The sequence below is a fragment of the Accipiter gentilis genome, chromosome 12 (assembly GCF_929443795.1).
Source record: "Accipiter gentilis chromosome 12, bAccGen1.1, whole genome shotgun sequence".
Taxonomy (NCBI): Eukaryota; Metazoa; Chordata; class Aves; order Accipitriformes; family Accipitridae; genus Astur; species Astur gentilis.
Window position 1 is genome coordinate 12,250,018 of NC_064891.1, and position 23,447 is coordinate 12,273,464.

The following is a 23,447-nucleotide window of genomic DNA, read 5'->3' on the forward strand; positions in this document are numbered from 1 at the left end:
AAAGGGTGTCATTATGCTACTTTACAAAACCTTGATGGGCCCACATCTTCACACAAACTCACACAGGTAATCACATGGTTGATATATCAGATGGGTTTGCTGTCATTCAGAGGGACCCTGACAGGCTGGAGAACCAGGCAGAGAGAAACCTTGGAGTTCAACAAAGGGAAGTGGAAAGTACTGCACCAGGGGAGGAATAACCCCAGACACCAGTACAAACTGCAGGTCAACTGGTTGGAAAGCAGGTCTGCAGAGAAGGACCTGGGTATTCTGGTGGACAATAAGCTGAATGTGAGCCAGCGATGTGACCTCACAGCAAAGAAGGTCAACAGACTCCTAGACTGCATTAGGCAGAGTATTTCAGCAAGTGAGGTCCCTCCTACTCAGCACTGGTGAGACTCATCCGGAGTGCTGGGTCCCATTCTGGGCTCCCCAGTCCATGTCTCTGCATGGACTTACTGGAGCAAGTCCAGTGAAAGGCTACAAAGATGATTAAGGGACTGGAGCATTTCTTATATGCAGAGAGGATGAGAGAGCTGCAACTGTTTAGCCTGGAGAAGAGAAGGATCAAGCATCTTACAGAAGGTGTATAAATAACTGATGGGAGGAAATAAAGAAGATGGAGCCAGACTCTTCTCAGTAGTGCCTACTGACAGGACAGGAGGCAATGGGCACAAATTAAAACACATGAGATTCCATCTGAACAGAAGAAACACTTTTTACTCTGAGGGGGTGGTCAAACTCTGGAATAAGTTGCCCAGCGTGTTGTAGAGTCTGCGTCCTTGGAGATATTCAAAAGCTGTCTGGACATGGTCCTGGGCAGCCTGCTCTAAGTGGCCCTGCTTGAGCAGAGGTGTTGGACAGGGTAATCTCAGGAGGTCCCTTCCAACCTCAGCCATTTTGTATGACTCTGTGTGGGCTACAAAAACTGGCCAGGTTTACCTGCTGTCTTTTAGTGACTGTCCAGGTTAGCATACCAGAGTGTACGGGCCCTTTGTTCTGAGTCAGTAGGGCAGTCCTTATATCATTCTGTAGATTCCATAGGTTGAAACCTGCCTTGTTTCTGCACTTTCTGCTGAATATAAGGTCTGATCCATTTCTGCTGTTAAGTACATCTGTGCCACCTAGAAACTTGCTTCCTTTTGTATTCCCCTGGACTCTGCTTGTCCATAAGCCATTTTCCCCATCTGGCATAACTTGTCCTTTATGCTCTCAAACTGTCATAACTATATCGCTTCTGAAGTAATGGAGTAGAGGGAGGTGAAATCTGGCCTGTGGCAATGAGGAACAGTGACACAAAGGGTATGAAGATTTATGTTTGTTTCCTGTTGCTCAGTTTTCATCCAAGTCTAAACTTTATTCCCTTATGAAGCAGTAAACTTTGCTTAACTGGTACAACTTTGCTCACTTTGAGTTAATCTTCTGTTTAGTAAGAATGACAAGTTGTGAAGGGGCTAAGCACTAGACACTCATCTGGTGAAGTCAGCTGACCTACTTTAATATCACAAATTAAACTGCTAAAGTAAACTAATCTACTCCATTTACACTAGGCCTATGTATCTTATAACAGTTGCTTCCTTTTAAGACAAAATGCCCAGAATTAACTGTCTGGGCTACTCTACAAAACCATTTAATTTAATAGAGAAATTTACTTTTTCCTGTGTTTTTGGTATATTGTTTCTGAAATAGCTGTCCATTTTGGAACTAAATAACATGTTTCATGAAAGCTTTTGAGGAAGAAAAGTTGGTTCCTTATGGTCTTGCAGCTGTCTAAGGAACTATTACAGATTATGAACTGTTTATGCATTTTGTGACAGCTGGCAACACTGCTCCTTAAAATCAACAATAATCACCAAATGCTGGTTTATATAAATTGATGTGTCCACATATTCTACTGCTGTGCTGGCCTGTCTTTGTTATTACTTGCTGCCCACCACAGTTGTTAGTAAGAACATAACAGTGAATTCATGGAGATCTAGTATTTCTTTGCATGCTAAAGAATATTAAAGAAAGTATGTTCTTGGCAGATGATACTTATCTGACTTGAGTTTCTTTCTTAAACATGTACTATTAATGTAGGCGATGCCTGAAATGATGAGGACCTAAATGTTGAAATGAATTAGCAAGAAATTAATCCCGCGATCAAAACATTTTGCATTCTTCTATAATTCTTGATAGACACCTAATAATTTTTACTTCCTTCCTTAAAACTTCATCTGCACTTAAATTATTTGTTAGATAAAAACTCAGTGTCAGAATGTGGGTAAGTAAACGGAAAAGTATTTCTGTTCATTTTGGGTTTATTCATAATGTTATCTGGAGAGTCCTCCTACATGACCTGATTGTAGGTAAATGCTTTTTTGTTCAGGGCAAACATTTATGTGTGAAATTGTAATCTCTTTTGGATCAAAACCTAGTCTCAGATTTTCTAAGTATGAGATGCAAACTTGAATCTGTTATGTACCTTTTGGCTCTTCAGATCTTTTTTGCATTTTCAAAAATTATAAAGGGTAACCAGGTGATATGTTAGCTGATATAATTTTGTAACTGTCAGCACAGTGGGTTTTTTTGTGTTACACTACTGCTGTAAATGTTATTCTGTCCCAAACCCTCAACTGTGTATGGAAAAAAATTGACACTAAAAAAAAGAGTATGTTTTTCATGAGCATATATGGATGTGCTAACACTACTACTGTAAATGACAAAACTGCCCTTGGACCTAGTGTGGGTGAAGGAGTTTGATGTGGAAGTGAATTTTTTGGTGATTGTTTCCTCTGTGAGTAGAAAACAACAGAATTTTAATTTATCTCTGTACTCTTTGTTCAGTAACTCTTAGCTCAACATAAGTGAGATAGGAAGATTACAAGTATACAGCAGTGGAACATACTAGACAGTAAGATATTAATCTTGCTTATCCTAAAGAATCAAAACAAGAAGATAATGTACTGAATATCCAGGATATTTAATATGCATAATGAGAGAACATTAGTGTTATTAATTATAAAATTTTGTAACATCTTTCTAAGCTCTTCATATATGGATGGATTTGATGTAATAAATGGCTAAGACTGCAAATTCTGGTTGATTGGAGCTATAGAACTACTTTTATCTCTCAGATGCAGTGCTACAATGAGCATTATCGTAAGCTACAGTAACATGCTACAGGAAGCTTATTCTCATTATAGTATTTTTAGATAGGAGGAAACATCCTAATTAGGTTTTTTTCTGTTACGGTTAACTACTCTCTTTTATTGTTTTTACAAACAAGGTACGTACAGAAATTTCTAGAAGGAGGGGCAGCAACCAGTATGGAGGCAGACTGATTAAGAGACTAAGGAAATATTGTAGGCTATGAAATGAAGAATAAACATGACAAATAAAACCTGTGGTAAATAGTTAACTCTGATCTGTAGAAAAGGGTAGAAGAAAATGATGCCTGACTTGCTCATGGATTTACCTATGGCACAGTCAGTGGTGTGTTAACCTGTTTATCTCCAGGCCTCAGTGCTTAGCTGGAGTGAAAAAACTTACTAAACTATACAAAGATTTATTTCAACCCATGGTTTTTTGCAAACCAGAGTCCTACTGTTCACATATAATTTCAATTGCTATGTTCTATCACAGATGGACCATAAAGCTGTTCAGTACTCAGTCCTTACACCTAAGAGTAACAAGAAAAAGAAATTATTTTGCTGTGCGGTACCATTCTGTTCCAGTGAGTTTCAGTACTTAAATACGGTGCTTATTTGAGCCAAGTCTTTGTAAGTGGCTGTTGCAGCTGCCTCATAACTCAGCATGATTGAAGCTCTATCCAGAGTTAGCGGCATCTCTGATCAGTGCCCCTGCTCATCCCTTTTGACCCATCCAAATGCGTTTGTCTGCTGGAGATCATGTCTGGTCTGGCTGCTGTGCCTCTGTCTTCTCCCGATTTCTCTTCTACCTCCCTATTTATGCCCTCAGCACTTCTTAAAAGCAGATCCTCTCCAATTCCCCCCTCCTTTTCTGTGGGAGTTCTGTGCCTCTGAGTTCCTCCTCTTTTCCTTCTACATCTTAACTTGGGATAATCTCTCAACAAGGTCATTCAGTTGTTTCCTTTAGTCCAGAGTGAAATCTTTGTCATTCTCCATTAGCTTCCATTCTTGAATTCTTTACCAGCAATTTGGCTCAACAGCTCAGTTCCTCTCCTCTGCTGAGGTACTGTATGCACCACACTGCTCTATCACTGCTCTGCTACTTCTACCAAACCAATTTCCCCATGAGAGCATCTTCCCCTGTTACAAAGATTTCCAAACAAGCTTCTTTTGCTTTCTTCTAAGTTGTCCTTCATGTTTAGAAGGATCTCCCTATGAGTTAGCAAAGCCACTTCAAAATGGTTCTTCAGCATCTGATATTTCTGCTTTGTGATGAGGTCTACAGAAATATTGAAAGCAAGTATGCAGATGATGTGCTGAAATGATTGATCATACTGTTGACTAATCTTGGTTTCTTTTTTTTTCTACTATTATCTATTTGTCCATATTTGGGGGCAGCAGCTGTATACTGAATATTTGTTTGTTTAGTAACTGGAGTCCCTGATTTTGGACTATGTCCTAAGTAATACAAATAAATACTACTAATAAAAATGTTTTTAAATGATGATATTGATTGAATACATCAGGAGTTACAAATCCTAGGGTATCACATGAATTTTATAAAATGGAGACGTTTCACCCATGCAAAAATTCAGTACATGCTGAACTTTCTATATTCCACATGACTTTATGCTTTTATTTATGTTATCTCTCATTGGATGCTCTCTGCTTTTTCTCCACCCTTATACTCTGTGCAGTTGGGGGATACTCTCTGGGGGTCACAGTGTACTGCTTTCAAGTTCTTTACTAATGGCTTGCACTTGCCTTTCATAGTGTTTTAATTCATTGGCTTGAATCTACCTCTGTTTTTCCTTTAACCTCTTAAAGAAATGTCTGCACTAGTCTTCTTAAATTTGTAAGCCAGTTGGACAATGAACTTTGCCAGATCTTCCTGGCTGATTTATAGAACTGAAATCTCCCCATCCTCCAGGGCATGCACTCTGATTTTTATGTATAACAATCTTATTTACATTGTTCTTACTTCTGGCCAAGGAATCCTCTTATTCTCCCAAATGGAGTACTATGAGTGCTGGAGCAAAGTGTATTTTTTTTAGTTGGCTGGTCTTTTTGAGATCTAGGAGTTCCTAATCACAAGGGTTTTTTGAATGATTAACAAACAACATATCTGTCCTTTGGACTCCTTTGACTGACAAAGAGCTGCTCTACTAAACGCATCTGTGTTTCCTCCATCTGCACAAGATTATTTCCGCTGAAGTTTCTATATTTTCCTCATCTACTTCATTTCAGCAAAAATGAAATGTGAAAGGAAGTGAAATTTGGACTAAATTTGCATTAGCCTAACAGTTCTATTGTTACAAGTGACATAATAAAGAACAGTATTCTTCAAGGAAGAAAACTAAGTTTTGATCCAGAAATGCAAGCTATTGAAGACAGGTGGAGCAGTGGTGTTTAAAGGTGAGGCTGAAACTGCAACTAAATGAAAAAAGCATTTTATGAGTAAATCTGGTGTGGTGGACAACTGGGTTCTTATTATCTTACCCTTAACACAAGGTAGGCTGTTCTCAGCTTCTTTGTAGGCTTCAGTTGTCTTTAAATCCCTTTTGTCCCATCCTGTCTTTTGTGAAGGGATAATGATAATAAAACAACTTTAGTCCAGAAGCAAAGATCTGCTAGGAGAATCTCGGAAAACCTCTTTTGCCTGGGAAAATTTAGCTTTTGGCAATGTATCTACCTCTGACACCAGCAGAAATAGGGGAGAAAGAAGAAGTAGGGAAAAAGAAAGTGTTGGCAAGATGGAGGAGAGCAGCGGAAGAAGATGCAGATTCTGACTGTGGAGAATGAATGGGCCAAGTTCCATGTTAGCAGTTGTTTTCACTGGTTAAGAAATGTGATGTGCAGTGTTGCTGCTATTTATATTGCTGCAGAATGCTGAGGTTCCAGCTGAAACCCGTTTACGTTAAGCCCCATACCAGTACTAGGTATGAGAGGAAACAGAAGCAGCATCCTACCACAAATCCCACAACAGATCAGTCTCATGTGTGGAAACAGAACTGGTTGCCAGTCAGGAGCATATAATGCATGTCAGGCTATTACACTTAATGAAGAGGAAGTAGCATGAAGATTGACTTCACAAAGCTCAGCGTAGTGTCACAGAAAAATAATCTCTGCCTTGAATCTACTTGTTCCAATAAGAGAAAAGAGGCACCTGAGTAGATGCCATCAGGCAGTTCTTGAGTGACTCAGCTCCAGGACCTGAAAGGGCATCTCAAGGGAAGGATAAATCTCTAAATACCTTGTTTTCCTAAGCATGTGCCACTCAGCTAGCTGGACCTTTGGTCTGACTAGAGATGATTTTCTCATGTGTTGAACACCAGTAGATAGTAGGAAAGCAGCAGGAATGAAACAATTAAATTGGGCTTCCCATCCTAAATTTTGGCATTCCTTTTTATGGGTAACAAGAGCACTGTGAGATACAACTGATGAAGGATGCATCATGCATGTGAACACTCATAGGACTGAATGTTAGCGACTGAAGTGTTGATAAAATAGTCCTGGAGTGTAATGTCAGAAACAGTGAAAGAGATGGGGCCTCACATCACTGCCACGGAATGCTGCAGAATATAAATACTTCAAACAATGATGTGATTTTTTTACTTTCCATTAAACAACCCTTTCTATGCTGCGGGCATAGGTGATTAAAAGAAAAAAGTAGTTAGAAAGTGACATTAAAATTGCACCTGGCATTAAATGCAAAGGTGATCTAAAAGAATATGGAGTATTTTATTTTACACTTTCTGAGTTTCTCTTGCTCCAGTGCAATCCTTTTATAGAAATAATACTTATCAGCTATGTATGTCCACAAAGAGAGTGTATAATCCATTCTTGATATCCAAAACCTACATTAACACATCTTGCATCCGTGTACCTGTAAGACCTTGAAAGTTGAATTCCTGAAATCAAGCCCTGGCTAACAAGAAACACTGGGCTAGTGCTCAAAACCTGAGCCCTGTCATGCCACGTCATCAGGTATGGATGAGAAAATGTAGTTGAGATTCAATTACTGATTAGAATAGTTGATTGTGCTATGTTCATGAGAAAGTCGAACCAAGAAATCAAAGTTAACTAAATAATTAATCTGTTCCTCCCTACACACCTTGCTCAACCTTCTAAATCATTTGATGTTTTAACTTGGCTTTGAGAAATTTTAGACAGCTCTTATTCTTTTCAGTCTGCTTATTTATAGCTTTTCAGCAAATGGCAAGTACTTTTATTTGTCTCCTTTGCAAATTGCAACATTTATGTGCTTCCAAAGCTGTTTCCCCCCACAGATATACCCTTAAGTTCTCTCACAGGGAACAAAAAGTCATCTTTCATTCTTATTACATTGCCAGCTAAAGACACTAAGACAATTTAGGAGAACCAGGCATATGGTGTCCTCACAAATTTTCTAGAGGCAAGATGTACTCAATCTATATATCATCAATAATCTCTGAAAATTCAATAGCAAAAATTCTCTAATGCATATCATAAGCAATAGCAGGGAAGGCTGAATTTTATGCAAAATGTAACAAAGAGGTCCTAAGCCCTCAACCTGTAAAACAGAAACATAAAACTATCTGCTGGCAAATATTAAAAAAGATTGAATGTTTGGTCCACATAAACATTCACAAATCTATTCTAGTCTATTCTAGTCTTCCATCGTTCGCAGGGACCATTCACCTTTCCTGGTTGCAAGTTTATTGCTGTTTTATCATGAGGATTAGCATAATGATGCATCTAGGCCTAAAATTTATGAATAATAACAGAAAGCTTATTTGCAACTGACAACAGGCATTTTGAGCTAAGACTGAGGCTTTTTGGACTTACTCAGCAAACAACAAGGGAAATCTTGCGTTTCAACAGTTATAGCTCTGGATGCTCTTGGCTGTGGAATGTGAAGGGTGCACGGTGATTAATCAGATTTATACATAATACAGCAATGCCTGCTTCAAAACCAGCTGATGGGTGAAGTGAAGGATTGCAATAGAGTACTTCGTGGTATATAGCACTGGGATCACAGGTACAGTAATTCCAATGTTGTTATTTGGGCAGAAATTCAGAAAATAAATTATTGCTAGAGCATAGGTAGAAGTCCATGTGAGATTATATCTCATCAAATAAAAGGACAGTATGATTCTATGTTTCATGCTTTAGGGGTTTTATCTTATTATATGAACTTCTCATAACCTATCGGGGACAGTATCAGTCCTGTCCAGGTTTCGAGACCTGCTCTGTTTCCCCACTTGTAAAGGAGAAGAGTAAAAAATAAGGTCTTTGGTCTTCATATTGCAATTCTCGTATTAACATCCTCAGTAATTTTATGGCAAAAGTTTTAAGGAGTCACTTGAGATATCATACATTGTTTGCTCTTTAGTCAAATATTCTGCCTTTACTGGTAAAAGGATACCCTGACGTTGTTTTATTGATCTTCTCCCTTGCATTTGGTTAGGTGGTGAACCTATGTACTTTGTGGTTGAACATCTGGGGCAGCGTTTACGATGAGAAAACCATAAATTTTGCTTTTTATTAGCTGCCCCTGGTTACAAACAGATTCTCATCTGAAGATCTAACCTGCCTAGGTCAGAGACACATAAATATTTTGGCAAGATTTGCTATCTCACGTTACTCCCAGTTTTCAATCCCCCTCCTCTCCCCTCTAAATATTTGAGCCATTCCAAACTTTCATCCTCTTTTATTGTATGGTCCCCAGTGGGCCCCACTGTAATTTGCTTACAGGGCATGGACTTCCCCTCTCCATCTTTTTCTGTTAGTATCTGCCATGCTATCTGGAACAGAACTTATCACATAAGGTACTGTGTTACCACGAAGCCCTAAATTTGACACCAAAGAATGCATTTTGCTTGCTTAATGAAGAATGCAAATTTGTCATCATAAATATTGATCATTCAGTCAGGCCTAGCTTGATGCCAGCCCTGAAGAGTATGGCATAATACTTTATTCAAGCAATTCTTCCATTGAGTTAGAAAATACAACAGACTTTTAATGGAAACACAAATCAATGTTTACCATGTTTCAGACCAACACGGGTAAGAACTCTAAATTCTTAAACCAAGAAAATTACAGAAGAAACCAGTGTCTTATGCTAAGGACTGCTTCACTGGCAGCCCACACTGCTTACTTGCTTTCAAGGTTGACTAACTTTTCTTCAGCCTACAACTCCCATATTTCTCATAGCCATTCTCACGTCATTAATCTACTCTAACAGGAGAAACCCAAACACCTTTACTCCCTAAGAGGTATTGGACCAATACGTCCCATCTGGCCTTTTTCTTCACACAGAATTCCCAAGGTAGTATCATGCTAAAACTGATCGTAGGGTGGATGTATAATTCTTTCTGTCTAAATACATATTGGTACCAAAAATGTGCCCTCCTTCTTCCCTTATCTTACTGTATATGTTGTGATAACATTGCTTTCAAATTTTAAATGTCTATATCATATTTTAAAAATGTGTTTTTTATCTAGTCTAAGAACCACACAGTGTCCTGAAAATTTATTGGAGGTCTGTAATTTACTTCATACCTGGCTGAGATTACCAGATGGTTCAAAGTGAAAGTTAAAAATATGAATAGAGAAATCTAATGTTTCCACCGGTGTTTCTAGTGAAGCTATGTAACATGAAGTGTACAATCAAAAAAGATCTCTTATGTCAAAAGTACTACATTAGTAGTCCCATATGCATTAATTCAGAGAAGAAGAATGTCTGAAATGTATTGTATCACTTCAATCCAGCCTGAGAATCATTTCATTAATGAAAAAGAAATCACAATTTACTCGACTGTAATCCACTGAGGGTAATATTGGAAGTGTAAGTTGCACACCCCAGCAAAAAGGCCATTTTGTTGTCATGGCCAGGTGAAAAACAAAGTTTGAAAAGCTATGTGAAAAACTGAGGTCAAAGTTCTGATCTGTCGTGGCTAGGTATGGAGCCATTGACTCTACTCCAGAACTTGCTAGTTTACATTCACCGAGGAGCTGAGCCTACATGGGGCTCCAGTGTTTTCAGACACTGACACAGAGAAGCTATGAAAATTGTGACAGACACAATGACCTGGTTTAAGAGGTGGTGTCTCTCCATGTGTCACACATACCCATTGGGGAAGAGTCTTGAGCTGCTACGTTTTGGTTTAAGGCCATAAGGTTAGTGGAAGAGCATTGTTCCTCTTCTTTGGATTTCATTTATCTCTCGCCAGTACAGCTTAAATCCTTTGACTTTCCGACTGTGGTGCGATGTCCAGCTATTTGTAGGGCCATGCTGAGAGATCTGAAGTGCACGAGGGCACAGACAAGAGGGCAATTTAGAAAGCTGGAGTATATAAACTGATTTCCTGTGAATTGACTTTTTCCTTGAGCTTTTTGGCTGTTTATTGGTTTTCTGGTTTACTCAGTTGTCCCGAATTACATTTTAAGCATTGTTTTATGGAATTTGGTTTTGTTATGGTTTTGTATCTGCTAATTCAAAATAAATTAATGGAGACACTTCGCAAGAGGAACACTGTAACTTTGTTCTTTTGGCACTAACTAGGTTTAGATAGCATGTGCCGTACAGTCATGTATACCTTCCAACCATCTGAGAAATGCTTACCTGTCAGATCTTTTGTGACTGCGTTGGCTTTTGCCAAGTTGCATCCGCTAACACCAGGGCTGAATTTGTCCTATACTGATGTTTATGGATTTGGAAGCTTCCAGCCAAACAGTTGGATATGATACTTGGAACCTAATTTGGAACAGTCACGGGCATGATTGAGTCAGAGTTAATAATTTTGCAACTCTGAACTGTAGTATTACCTAGGGCCTATGGAGAAAATGCAGGTAATTCAGAGTTCAAAATTTCTGTTGAAACTGAAGCTTCAAATATTTCTCTACCTTTGTTACAGGACTCAAGAATATTGCGGCATGTGTCCTCAAGTGTGGCTGACCTCTCCATGTTGGTGCACATTCCCCATGGGGCAGTGAGCTGACATTCTGACAGGTTAGAAATGGTTTGTTCTAGTCTGGCTGTATCTTTGAGGTCACTTTCTGAAAAAAAGAGCTTGATCCTTAACAGTTTTAGTTGAAGTCTTTTGGAAGTTTCACAGTGAACTTCCTTTCTCCCAGAACTGTTTTGATCATGTGTGGCTAAGAGGTCAGCAACATTAGAATAAACTTGGTATCAGTATCCTTAATGGAGCAGGCCCCAAATCAGGCACAACAGGTGCACAAGTCAGTCATTTCAGATGCACAAAAATGCACCTTGATCACCAATGACCACTGCATATTTACATAAAATAACTACTCATTCTGTCAAGTAAAATGTCCTTGTAATTGATTCTCCTTACAGGATGGTTATAGTACTTCCTACAGTCGTTATTAAAATACTAGTGTCTGACTCACATTGCAACATTGTGGGCAGGTATCATTTATGTGTTGACAAGTTTTTGTTTTAAGTTGATCTTGAGAGCAGCCGGATTATCAGACACACTGTTGCAGCATGTAAGATGTCTTTAGAAATTACTTTTGCTGGAGACTCTGGGCTGCAGTGAAACAGTTCTGTAAGTAGGGACCATCTTTCAAGATCTTAAGAAAAGCCCACAGGCCACTGCAATAGTATGATTTTCACCTTTCCTTTATACAGCATTCTTAGTTACAGTCTAAGCGCTCGATATTTTCTTCTTCTCAAAAAAAACACCTGTTCAGTGCTTTCTCCAGAGAATGATATCTAGAGCTGTGGTAACAGTTGCAGGTGATACTTTTTAAATACGTAAGCTTGAGGATTTTGATAAATTTGATATTAGGTTTGAGGATATTACATCTTGCCTTGTGTTGTTTGAAAGACGCTGTGAGCTCAGATTTGTTTATTAACATTATTATCCTCTGAGGCAGAATTTATGATTGCCACATTTTGTCCAAATCTGCTTTTAATTTTTTTTCCCAGTTTCTTTTTGCATAAACTAATTAAGTGACACGTTTGGTCTGTTAGTCTAACCGACACCTTTGTACACTTATAAATCCAACCCTAGGGAATATGGTCATTATTGTATGCCCCTTTGATGGGTACGACAAACTAGAATTGCACAGCCCAGTAGAAGAGGACATCTTGCTTTCTTATGTGATCTGTCAGGATCTTCATTCTGGTGATTTCTACTCTGGAACATAGACAGAGATTATATCCTCCATCTGTTCATAGTGATTTCTAGATGGTACAGTGCTAGCTCTCTGGCTGATTGTCTTAAGTCTTACTTGTATTTTATAGGATATGGTCTATAAAGCCCCAACACAGCACCAATCAATATGAATTTTCTTTCCTTTTCCCCATATTCCCATTGATATCAAGAGCCCAAGTGGTACATGTGGAACTTGTTCTCCCATTTCCCAGCAGTTGGAAATATTGCCAGTACAGCTTAGAAAGACTAACAAAAATAAACAGATTTTGAGTTAGGCTATCTTTGAGTTTCAATTTTATTTTAGTCCATATAAAGTGAGAACGGTATTAAGTGATTCAATGGAGTTACTGTGATATAAAAAGATGTGAGATCAGGAATCACTGTTCATTCAACCAATCATGATAGGTGTACATAGGCACTACTGAAAAATAATTCATTTATTCTTTCCTGTAAAACACTTTAATAACAAACTTCTATGCAGTGACGTCTGTGCATTATGAATTACGTCCAATGATTTCCACGGTAGATGCTTAGTTGTTTCTTTTCTGCTGCTTGGAGATTTGGAGTGTATTAACTTCATGAACTTCATGGAAAAATTATTGCTTTTTAGAGGGATTATTCAATTACCCACTTCAGGCAAAATGCAATAAATCTTATGTTACACTAAAGCCAAGCATTAATCAGCAGACCCTGCGAGCATGATGGCTCTGTTCTTCTGAATGTCCAGCAGGCTTAAGACAGTATTTGTTGTCTTCATTTCATTGCTCAGAGGTACAGGTGATCAATTCTTATTATTCTGCAGCATTTTTTACTTACTAACCTCTGTCTCCATCTTCTGAATTTGCTGTAACCCCTAGTTGTCCTCATGCATTTTCGTTGCAGTTTAAATTCTGTTCCACTTTTAAGCGAGTTCTGTATAAACATACAGACAGAGGCAAAGTATTACCCATTTTCCCCTTAACTCCTATAGTTTGAAGATGTTTAGGAGCCATTTTCAATGTTTGTAAAAAATATTTTTAGTACAAATATTGTTCTCTGTTTGAATATTCTCTTTTTTTTCACTACTGGCAAAACTTTATGAAACTCAACTTTGGTACTTTTCAGTAACCATAAGAACCAGGTAGGAAGCTGCCATTTCTTCAGTTTTTACTTAGAAACATTTTCAACTTCAATGTTAATCACAAATACAGTTCCTTATCATTTATGGTTTGCGTATTAATGTATGGAGAAGGTACTCTGTCTAGAAAGGGAGAATGAAATATTTAGACAGGTAAGAATAAGAAAACTGTTTTCTAAACTAAGCCTTCATGTGAGGTTTTTTTTTTGCATTCATATTTTAATGGATTTTGCACAGCTAAGAACGTTCCTGGCAGTTACACTGAAATGGCTTGTTTCTCCTCAGCGTCTGTGTGGTGAAGAATTGCTTGCAAAGTCAGTGCAAGCAACTTTTTGTTTATTTGTACTGGTTATCTTACAGACTGGAAAGATCCTATTACATTATATCATTGCACTCTGATGAATGTCAACAGTAATGAGAAGCTAAGAAAATATTTTTCAAGGATGTAAGTTAAAGCCTTCTTGGAGATGAGAAAATAGAAATATTCACACTGCAAGAAGAAATTAGGGCGTATTTCCTTGATAAATATATATTTTCTTGGTCTTGTAGTCTGGGCACTTTAATTCACTTTTCAGTAGATGGAGCCAGAGTCAAAGTAACCTCTCTTCACTCTCTGAAAGACTATTTTTATGCTTGCCAGTGGTGTTAAAATGTAATTTCAAAATACTATAAAAATGCTATTAGTGGATATAGATACACAAGAAAGAGGTTTTGTGTCACAAAGCTCTCTTAATGAATTTCAAGATACTTGGTTTCATCTTTTAACTTTTGATAGAAGCTAAGCCTAGAAAGCAAAGAGCTAGTTTGTCACAATTTAGTAATAAGGTGGTACTGAATCTGCTTCACCTGATAACTCCAGATTTTTCATGGGAGAGCAGTGCTGCTGGAAACAGAAGGAAATACAAATTATAAAAGGTGAAACAGATTGTGAAACAAAACATCACATGGAGACAACACTCCCAAAGCTTCCTTAGCTCTGAACATCTCACAGTATTCTTGTGGTAACTAGTAATTTATATTATATCTGACATTCATGCATCTTTCTCCTGGTTTGTTGAAACATTTCTCTGCCTTGGAAGAGGAAAGATGGTTTAGAAGCTCTGTTTATTGAAGTGAAGATTGAAATTCCCCTAATTAGCGAAAAAGCTGAGGTCTTTGTATTTGATGTTTCCATTTTACTCGAAAACATGGTAGCTATTAAACTTGCAAAACAATGGAATATTTTATTTCCAGATTCACAAAAATATGGGAGATTTGGAATTATGCTTTTTGAAAATCATATGTGAGGGTTAAAAAGAATAGGAAAGATATAAATTTCAATTTAAGAAAACAGGAGATTTGAGAACAGGAACATAACACACTTTAGAGACTTAAGGTGAGAAATGAGAACAATGAATAGCATTAGTCAAAGTCATGTTCCCTAAGTATTGTTACAGATTTTCAAAATAAATTCTTCAACAAATTTGGTAATTTTTTAATTTTAGGGGGAAAAAGCCAAAAAATAAAAAAATATGTTTTTGTCACGAATCCCACAATATAAGTTGTAGGAAACATTTAAACTTGGTATTTCTTTATCTAAGTTTTTACCCCCCCCCCCAGTCTTCTCAACAGATGCTGGTCCCTGTTGGTTCTGGAGCTGCCCAGATCAGGCTCAGGGCAGATCTTTTAAACTCACCTGCTAGCTTGCTTCTGGCTTTGCTTGGCTTTTGGGACACCTGGGGTCTTCAGGACGAGACCTCCAGTTGAGAGCCCCTGAAATGGCATCCCTAAGGCTGGAGCCAGGCCTAGTTCCTTCAGAAGAAATAAATACTCACCTGTGAGAAATTTCACTTGCAGGGAAAATGAGTCATCTCTTGGATATATCCTCTGGCATAGTTTCTAACCAGCTCTCATTGGAAACATTCGTACAAATATAGCCTACTATTCTGAACATCCTGCTCTTCATCCATGTGTTGTCTTTGCTCCTGGTCTAATTTGGGAATTTCTTTTGATATTTATTTACTTCTCTCCCTAGACAACAGTGTTCCAGCTCACGCTGTATTAAAGGGAAGATCCCAACCAGAATGCAGGTCTGGATGCAGCAGTACAGATACAACAGTTCTCCTTGAGCTTGTCTTGCTGCCATTGCATCTGGATGATGATCATCTATTTGCTTTGGTAGAAGCAAGTTTTAACTTGTTTGATTCTGTTTGATAGCTATGTTAAGGCAAAAGGATTTTTTAAACTACAAAACCAACTGAGAGAAGATCAAATAGCTACCTAGGCTTTTTTTTCTACATGAGAAGGTCAGTACTTCTTTCGTGGAGGAGTGTAAACATTTTTAGCACTCATTTGCCTGCCAGGCTCTTCTCAGAGGGAGAGAATACAGTGTGCTGGCTAGGTCAACAACATGGCTTCAGCATGTTGGCTTTCTGCCATGTTTGTGATTACTGATTGTTTATTTGTATAACCTTGGTTCGTATCTGTAAGGCTGAAAACTTCAGCTTTCCAATATTTGGGCTGAATTAATGTAAGGCAGGACAAGCAAACAAACACCTTCAAACTTGCTACATCTTCAGTCCTGTACATCCTGGCAGCACAGCAGTGCTACCAAGTATTCTTTCAGTGTAGTAGCTACAAGTCCAATGATGTTTGCTCTGCAGTATCTCATCTGTCATCTCTGTCAGAGACTCCAAAATATTGCCATATTCTGGTGCTACATACTGCCTTCAGGATGGGACAAAGGGATTTATGGATCACTGGCTACGGTCCAATTTTTGTCTAGAACAGACTACATTCGTTTGCTATCTACTTTGAAATACAGTGAAGTGACTGGCCTAGTTTGTTATACATTGTGATTGAAATTTCAGTCTGTGAATTGACTATCAAAATGTGTGACTCAGGCAGTATTCTGACAGCAGTCAAGTATGTCAGCCATCTTCAGCATAACTTGGGTTATCTAGAAGATCTTACCACATACTAACCTGAATGTTGTCCAGACTCAGCTACAATTGTATGTTGTGGATATCTGACTCCCACTAAAAGGATTATTCAAATAGCCAGTCAGGAGCTTCCTCCTGACTTCACAGCTGTTTGATCAAGTGAATTGAAGCGATATGTATTATTACATATAGTCCCTGAATGTCCAAGTAAGGACTTAGAGGTATATACAACTACGGAAGTATTTTAGTATCTTTCTAGTCAGACTCTAACATACACTAAGACAATTCATGCATCCCTCTAGGCATGTACGTAGCTGCCTAGAAAAAGTTAATACTTTTAAAGTTTGGCCACAGTTACATAAGTTGACTTAGTTGGTGACAGGTAGAACCAGCTTTGCCCAATAAAACACTGGTTTTGACTGATTACAGCAGCACATTTTGAAACCTTCCTGCAGTTTAGTGAAGCGTGAAAAGTAGAGTATCCTTTAATAGTAATAAAGACTTTTTATGTACAGCTTCCCACCCTGAAATAACTCTCTGCTCTGTAAACAGAAGTAGTAACATGGGGAAGAAAAAGATTAATCCAAGACTGTTCATCAGCTAAGCAGCGGTTCCTGGACTAGAACTCCTTCTCCCAAATCCCCTTGAGTTACCCACAAGGCAGTTTAGAGTCACTGCTCTAGCCATAACCAGGTAGATTTATAAAACTTTATAAATAAAATATCCATGTTCTAAAGGATATGAACCCATCAGACCATTTCCTGTCTGAAGGGATTTGGATACATCACTGTGTGTGATTCCTTCACATCTCTGCATTCAGACTGCTCTTCCATTCTTTGCAGAACATTCAGAGGGAAGGAAGAACAATACCTCCTGCATACATGTAAAGCATTGCAGAAAGTAATAATCATACAAATATTTATTTACTGACAGGCTCCAGAGTCAATGACAGTCCAATTTATAAAGAAAGGAAATCCCTCTACAGTACACTGTAAGTTGCAATAATGAAGTAATATGGCTACTTAAGCACACTGAGTTCAGTCATGGATTAGCATAGTCAGTTCCTGAGAGCCCAGAAAATCCTGTAGCTGGAGAGGACCACCCAGCTCACTGGCTGCAGTCTTTTCAATCACAGGCAACAACTCAGGAGCTGAAATGTTTCTAACATCCTCAAACAAAATTTAAACTGTAGTGAAAGGTCAACAGCCAAACCTATGATATCTCAGAGGCCTAGCAGGAAACAGAGCAACACAGATGATTGTGTACATTTCATCTTGTGCTGTGGTGTGTGACTGGATGTTTTCTTCAAGGTTTTGTGGATAAAATTGGTTGAGCTAGCTAAAAGTGACTGAAGAGCCATAATCACCTAAAACCCCTTTAGTCTCCGAGGCTTGGAACCTTTGGGGCTGCAATACTCTAATGGAAAATATTTGAGGACTGGTTAAATTTGTGGCTATTGTAAATGAAGATAAAAGAAATATTTAATAATATGTTCCTGCTGTTGTCCAGTACATTGCTGCCTGCATGAAAGCATGTGGAGTCCTCTCTGTAGACAGTGGAGGTAACTCAGTGCAATGGGATGGGAAAGAGGGTGTCACTGGTTGTAATTCAATTGTCACAGAATGCCTGAGGTTATTCTAGCAGACAGTGTGTACAGCTTCAAGATCTGAAAGGGCTTTTGGTGATGTGAAATATGCAGTTGCTAAATGCTGGATTTGATTTGTTTGTTGGAAGCTCAGAATAAAGAGGATAACTTTAAAAGGGGTGTTAATCCCTTAGCCAGGGACAGTTGCCATCTCACCAGAGGCACATGTGTGTAGGATTAGCTCCTCTCCTAGGCTCTTGAAGCTGATCTGTAACATAAAAGAAAAATTTTGAAACAAGCAGGATCTGTGCTGACCTCCCATATGAAGGGTAAGACTGGGTAGTGACCATGTGGGTGGTAGAGTGGAAGTTTCCATGAAGTATGGGTGGGAGCTTCTCTCATAATTTACTTTTATACTGGTTCCAGTTGTAGAAGGTTGGCTTACTGGCAAGGTCAACGCCTGATGCATGACTAGGTCCCGTTTGTTTGTTATGTAACATTGTTTGGGGTTCCTAAAAATAACAGCCCTTCTTAATACAGTGTGACTTCAAGTAGAAGTGATATGAAGCAGACTGGGATGAAAGTATGCAAGATGCTAATCTTAATATCAGTGTCACTGCTATCTTCATTCAGTTGGCAGCCATAGCTGGGTTAGGAGATATGGAACAAATATTTAAGGCAGTGTCAGAGATGGCCTTGTAGCACACGATTATCAGGACACGTACACAGTCCAGTGGAACAATGAGAACAGGTTCGCAGCACTGACAAGTAAACGAAAAGAAGTTGTGGTTTCATGAGTGTACATTGCTGCTTCGAAACCCAACATTCTTTAGCTATCATTGTGAAATCTTGCTGGTGGAGCACTGCTTTGAAAGATGCGATCTGCAGATGTTCAATGTGGGCTCAATTTTCCCCACATCACAATAAACTTATAGATGAAGTATTTCCATTTGTTATTATCCATGGTGAAAATGAAAAAACCCAATCTTTAAGGGTTAGATATCCTTATATAAGATTTTTTTGGAAAAAATGGTTGTTTTCATTCATCTGATCCAGGCTTTTGTCTCCTTAAGTATACTTATGGGCATGGTTGAACTCCTTGTGACTAACTTTGAATCTGTTTGAATATTGCAAGTGTGAAATTGTGACCCCACGTGTTATACTAACACTTTGCATAGGAGACTCATGTATATGTGAGAGAAAAATCAGATGCATATATGAGGTGAAAATGGAACCAGTTGAAAAAGACTGGAAAGAAATGAGGGAGACAAAATAATATTCTCTGTGTACGTAGTGAAATACATAATATAAATTTAGTTATCTAGATTCTTCTAGTCCAGCATTTGTGAATATATCACAAAATAGCTCAAAAATCTATTTAAAAAATAACTTAATTACTCTTTTAGTAGAAATACTGCAGTTAAGGCTTTAAAGTAGTGGCAGCAAAACGATGGTGAACTTGAGCTAGACTGAGACACATACAAATCAAACCTTAAGAGTCTCAAAACTGTGCAAAGGTCACAAGATTTTTCCTTTTTTGTTGCAATAGAAATGAAACCTTTCTATGTAAACCAAGAAAACGTTAACTGAATTTCACTAAATTTTGAAGAATAGATTCTGCCTGTCTCCTTTTCTCCATCTATTTAAACACACATGCACTTCATGCAGGAGTGATATATGTAGGAAGAAATATTTCAAATATCAGATGACCTGCTCTTTAGGTTGTGGGATACTTTCATGCTTTTTAATTTTGAAGGTCACGTCTATCTGGTGTTTTTTTACAGTTATTAAACTCAATGCCTCTGAGAAAGGCTCCTGCATACTCTTACAAACCCACATTTCCCATGATTTTTGCAACTTGGCTTTTGAATGGATTTTGCAGTTTCTGGTACTATATGCATTTTGAAATGCATATAGTATCCAGAAATCTACTGAAGTCAATTGCTCTTTCCTTTCTGCTCCTAAAAAGTTTTTGATGATTAGCCTTGAGCATCACTTAAGCTACATTTTCATGACAGCATTGCTGAGTACATGCTTTGAGTGTTCCCCCACAATATAGTTGCACTCATGTTCTGCAAGCTGCCATGGAGCCAGGCTTTCGCAAGCCCTCAGAACCACCATTGCTTCACAAAGACATCAGGTGTTCTGTAAAATTACTGAGAAAAGAAAAAAGACAAAATCAATTAATGTCTGCAGATGGGAGAAAATAAGACTACAAAAATCAATGCTTTGAGTCTAATATTTTCCTGTGCATAAACAAAAATAATTGGGAAACATGCAAACAAATGGCTTATTTATTTTTTAATTTCTGAAGGTGAACCAATCTTATGTTTTCTTTTTTTCCCCAAGGCTGTTAAGTAGTCTTCTGATTAATGATACGTTGATCAATACTGCTCAGAGGGAGTGCAAACACCTTGAAAATCAGTCCTGAAATTTGCTTCAAATTGAGCAAACTGAAATGAGGACTCATTTTGAAAAATGGTTGTTTTAGGCTATCTTGTGAAGTTTAAAGCCACTACAGCACTGAAAACCTTGAAGATATCCATGCTCACCACAAACATTTCAGTAGTGAGGCAGACGTAGCTGTGCCCCAGCAGGGAGATGGACATTCCTAAGAAGCATGCGCTGCCCTTTTACGTGTATTTATTGAGAGGGAATTAGCCAGCAGCCATCAGGCATCGACAAGACATGTTGGTCATCTCACTTGCTTAGGGCATGGTTCTAAGTCTTAGACAAGTCCGAGGTAGCCTTCTGCAGACCCAACTGCAAGCAAAAAAATAATATTTTTAGTATAGCTACCACATTTTGCTGAAAAATCCTGGCATTTTTAAGCTTTCCAAATAAGCAATTTTAATGAAAAGGGAGAACATGCAGAGAAAGGGCTTCCAGGCAGAAGACAGGGACATGAATAAAAATGTCTTTCATTTTTCCCTTCTCTCCAAAATCTAGCATGAAGCGAGGGCAGTGACTGTGATAATAAAGGCAAATGATAAATGAAAGAAGGGACACTTCAACATAATCTAGATAACAGGAAAATTTTAAATGGACAATTTAACATGAGGGTCTGCATGGAATTATTTTTCATTAAACAATCAAAAGCTTGTGATAATGCAAATGAAATCCATTTTTAGCTGCAGGAAATTTTGAGAATTTCAGAGGAATAGAAAATGTGAGGATAATAATATCATGATGGTAATTCACAGTAATTATAGAAAAGCATAATTGCACAACACAAGCACTAATCAAAGCTCTGAAGAGTACTTTGGCAATCATTAGGATTTCAGAGCTATTAGCATTTACCTTTGTCATTGGGCACCACACAACAAGCATTATTAATTTCATGTCAATCTAGAGCATAATTTCCCTGATCAAATATCAGTTCATAATAACTAACCACAAAGATGAGCTTATCTGACATTGATTTTTGTGAAGTATTTTGGAAAGCAAGCTTTACTGGTGATTGGTTTGGAAGTAGCAATGTTGTCCTTGAACTTAGGTTATTTCTCAAGGTTTGTGGGCTATCCTGTATGTGTACAAATTCCATCAATTTGTACCAAATCTGCTGGCCTAAAAAAGCTTCAGAGCATTGTCCATGCTTTCCCTCTTGATATCTTATAAGTATAATTTTCTGAGGTTTATACATCTGTGAGTGTGTTAGTAATCAAAGTAGTATGGAACTATGCACATATTTTGTGCTGCTGTGGTACATATGTAACTCATCATTTGTGCTCACTATAACTTCTAACTGATGTACAGCTAGTCCTAAATTATTCTGTGTATAGAATTTGTGTAATTTGTTCTCCCCCCCCCCCCCCCCCCCCCCCCCCCCCGCCACTGACCAGCTATGCTTTTGTTCAGACCTGCCCTGACTGCCTAGCATGAGGAAAAGAATATTTTACCGTTCATACCATACAGGGATGGAGGTGAAAGGAACATTTGACCAAATCAGAGTTGAATTAAAGAAAGAAGAACATGGATCTGGAAAACTCACAATGTGCTCATGGAGAAGGGATGATCAACCACTAGGAGAGGAGTTGGTTTTCAAGAAAACTGAAGCACAATTAAACAGTTGAAACTAAGAAGAAGTAGTTTGAAACTTTGGTTTGGAGAAAGGATATCCTGTAAGGAACAAAATCATGAACAACATGTTTTTCCCAGGTGAAGAATTGAAAATGTGAAATTAACTAAAGCACAAACAACTAAAGCATAGTTATTTATGCTAGTATTATATGTAAGTATTTGGGATATGCATAATGTTCTCTTACGGTCAGTAGAAGAAAAGCTGTATTTTGTGCAACAAAAGAAACAGACAAAACCAGGTCCCTAAACATGAAATGTGACTTTCTGGGCCTTCTTGGTTCTTTTTATAACCTTCTTTAAGCATTAATTTTTTTAAAAAAAATTAAATCTGTTCTCTTACTGACATTTACAGACTTTAAAAAATTCTATACCATATGTATAGCTTTTAAAGGGAAGGGTTGTCTACAGGAGAAGACATTGTCTGGTAAGTAAAAAAATATTTCAATTTGTTGTTCAATAAAGCAAGATACAACTTACCAGCATGCAGGTGGGGTCATTTCCCAGTGTTGGAAATAGTAAGTATTGGATATCTTTTCCATTTCTCAACTGACTCACTGTCACAGTGCTTTTCCCTCACTTGTAGCAGGATTGTTTTTCTGTTAGCAACTTATTTTTTAACACACCGTTCTGACACCTTGACAGTTCATGTGCTAAATCAAACTTTACAATTACTGGCAGGCAGTTATTAGATGTATTGCACTTAATTAACTTTGCACCTAATTACAAGCAGTGCTGGCCGATTACAAAGGGCATAAATATATTAGTGCCCTAGCTGTCACATCATGAAAATGGCTGTTTGAACAAGTCAAGCAAAAGCAATTACCACATTGTGTGCATGGTGAAGTGTAGCAGAGTGCAGAGGGAAGAATGAACTGTTTTACTGTTTGTAGGAATTTAATTTTGCACTTTGCATTTCAGGTGACCCAGACGAGCAAAGAGTATGATAAAAGGTTTCCTTTCATTTGTATTATCACTTCAGGAATGCTTCATGTGTGTGAAGGGAAAACGAAAGCTGCATGGTAAGAGCTGACTTAGGTTTTGTTAGATACCCACCCTGTGTGTCTGTAGATGATGGAAGTATGAGGATTCCAGCATTAAGGAAGAAAAGCAGTCTAACATGAGGTATATTCTATGGATCATAAGCAAAACTTGTGATTCAGAATGACACTGTGCAACTGTTACTTATACTGTAGTTGCCAAAATGAGAAGGAAAGCAGAATTTGGTCTCATCTGTAGAGGGATATGTTGTAAAGAACAAATGTTAGCACTCAGCTGGCGTTCTGTGGAAATCTGTCTTGTGTTAGCATAGGAAGAAAACAACTCTGCTGGAAAAGTAAGCAAGATAGTCAGAGCAGTTTTTAAAATTTTTTAAGTGGCTTTGTAAACAAAGTCTGTATGAGAGATGTTTCCTTCTGTATCAAATATCTGTTCTAACCACCACATTTTGTG

The 23,447-nt window shown here is 38.0% G+C and overlaps 1 long non-coding RNA gene across 1 annotated transcript in view; it reads left to right on the forward strand.

Moving 5' to 3' along the window:
* Positions 1-22,074, forward strand: part of LOC126044705 (uncharacterized) — a 51,544-nt gene extending 29,470 nt beyond the window's left edge. The window contains exons 3-4 of the long non-coding RNA XR_007507761.1: positions 11,030-11,124; positions 21,834-22,074. This is a non-coding gene — a long non-coding RNA (uncharacterized LOC126044705). The remainder of the gene's footprint in view (positions 1-11,029; positions 11,125-21,833) is intronic.
* The last annotated feature ends 1,373 nt before the right edge of the window (positions 22,075-23,447 follow it).